Here is a 2,500-nt window from a genome sequence, read left to right on the forward strand (position 1 = left end):
AAAGAGTATAACGATTCTTAACTAGACGAAGTTGGTTCGGAGGGGACCGCCGGCCGTCTCTCTATCCTCGCGAGTCTAATGCCTCGTTCCGTCGCTAGAGTTTTTCAAACTCTGCTTCTGGCTATCGGGAAGAATAGACCGCGCGCGAGGAAGAGGAACGACGACCGTGCGCGTCCCATCGATTTTTTTTATTTTTACCTGAACCACCGAAGTCGATTCAGAGGGGACCGCCGGCCGTCTCTCTATCCTCGTTGTCGTGAGTCATATGCCTCGTTCCGTCGCTAGAGTTTTTCAAACTCTGCTTCTGGCTATCGGGAAGAAACGACCGCGCGAGGAAGACGACGACGACGACCGTGCGCGTCCCATCGAATTTTTTTTTATTTTTACCTGATCGACGGAAGTTTCGTCCGGTTCGTCTCTTTTACCATCGTCTCGTCGACCCGTTCAGAGGGGACCGCCTGTCCATATCCTCGTTGTCGTGAGTCATATGCCTCGTTCCGTCGCTAGAGTTTTTCAAACTCTGCTTCTGGCTATCGGGAAGAAACGACCGCGCGAGGCCGATGGCTGCGAGTCCCATCGAATTTTTTTTAAACGCACGCACACACATACACCTGAACGGAGATGCGTTCCTTTTCGTCGCGATTTTTCGCGCTTTAGTCGTCGTTGTCGCCATCCGTTCGGAGGGGACCGCCGGCCGTCTCTCTATCCTCGTTGTCGAGAGTCTAATGCCTCGTTCCGTCGCTAGAGTTTTTCAAACTCTGCTTCTGGCTATCGGGAAGAAAAGACCGCGCGAGGAAGAGGAAGGACGACCGTGCGCGTCCCTTTCGAATTTTTTTTTATTTTTACCTGAGCGACCAAAGTGGATTCAGAGGGGACCGCCGGCCGTCTCTCTATCTTCGTTGTCGCGAGTCTAATGCCTCGTTCCGTCGCTAGAGTTTTTCAAACTCTGCTTCTGGCTATCGGGAAGAATAGACCGCGCGCGAGGAAGAGGAAGGACGACCGTGCGCATCCCATCGATTTTTTTTATTTTTACCTGAACCACCGAAGTCGATTCAGAGGGGACCGCCGGCCGTGTCTGTATCCTCGTTGTCGAGAGTCTAATGCCTCGTTCCGTCGCTAGAGTTTTTCAAACTCTGCTTCTGGCTATCGGGAAGAAACGACCGCGCGAGGAAGACTACGACCGTGCGCGTCCCATCGATTTTTTTTTACCCGAACGATGGAGATGCATATCGGCTGTTTGCTTCGAATAACTGGACGAGAGGAACGAACATATATATATATCATGGGCTAGCCACCGTGCGCTTTCTTCGCGAGATCGTGTGCTGTACAGAGGATTCAGAATCGGGTGTTATATCCCCGTCGTTTCCTGACGAACGGAGCTTCGATCTCGTTGGTTGTTATATATTATAATGCACTTTACGCCCGGTCGGCGGGCTGCGTGTGTCGTCGCGCAGTCCGTCCGATTTCGTTTTCGAACGTATTTTCGTGTCGTCAATCATATGGCGACTTCCGCGCGTTCGATTCCCGTTGGTCGGACGTTTGTCGGATATCGGCTTCTTTCGAACCGAGAATAAGAGTACAAAAACCTGAGTACACAAACAAAAATCCATGCATAAACGATTACCCTGAACGGTGGATCACTTGGCTCGTGGGTCGATGAAGAACGCAGCTAATTGCGCGTCAACGTGTGAACTGCAGGACACATGAACATCGACATTTCGAACGCACATTGCGGTCCACGGATACAATTCCTGGACCACGCCTGGCTGAGGGTTGCTCACGTAAACCTAAGACTGCTTGCGTTGCGTATCGTTGCTCTCGGTCCGTATCTCTCTGTTCTTTCTTGCCTCGTCGACAGCCCGCCGTCGTTCGTTTTATCTTTAAACGAACGTTTCTGAGTCGGAGGACGAGCGCCAAGCAAAAGAATACGAATTAAAGAGCGGTCGAGGGCTCGTACGCGACGTACGAGCGATTGTTGGACGTTCGTCGGCGTTCGTCGCTGGATCGTGTGGAGACCGGCGTACGCATGCTCTCGATACAAATATATATGAAAAATCTATCGCGTTCACGGGAGACTCGCAAAACTACCTCCGTCTCTTCTCTGTCCCTTCTTGGCTTGACAACCCGCCGTCGTTCGTGTTTTACGAACGTTTCTGAGTCGGACGAAGCGCAAGAAGAAGGATACGAATTAAAAGAGCGCGGAGAGAACCGTCGTCGTCGACGCGGTTATCGAGATACACAGAGCGAGTTTTCTTCGTGGCCGATTTTTTTTTTCTTTTTGTATCAGCCTCTGCTACGTTTTGTTAGTCTTCGATAAGCACGAATGACCGCGCCCCCGACGTCGTCTTAAATGAATTTTTGGCGAGACTGAGAGAAAGCAAAAATATTTTTGAACAAAGTCAGTCGAGAGAGGAGAGAAAAGAGAACCAAGATATTAAAACCTAAACCTAAACTTGGTGGCGTAACGAAAAACTGTGTGCCTTAAAGAAACACAACCGTC

General features: G+C 50.6%; 1 non-coding gene across 1 annotated transcript; it reads left to right on the forward strand.

Annotated features, from left to right (window-relative positions):
• Positions 1 to 1,621: 1,621 nt before the first annotated feature.
• LOC139997412 (5.8S ribosomal RNA) lies at positions 1,622 to 1,776 on the forward strand. Its single transcript, XR_011802793.1, has one exon. It is a non-coding gene; the product is annotated as a 5.8S ribosomal RNA (ribosomal RNA).
• The last annotated feature ends 724 nt before the right edge of the window (positions 1,777 to 2,500 follow it).

Source organism: Bombus fervidus, unplaced genomic scaffold, assembly GCF_041682495.2.
Source record: "Bombus fervidus isolate BK054 unplaced genomic scaffold, iyBomFerv1 scaffold0081, whole genome shotgun sequence".
In the NCBI taxonomy this organism is placed as follows: Eukaryota; Metazoa; Arthropoda; class Insecta; order Hymenoptera; family Apidae; genus Bombus; species Bombus fervidus.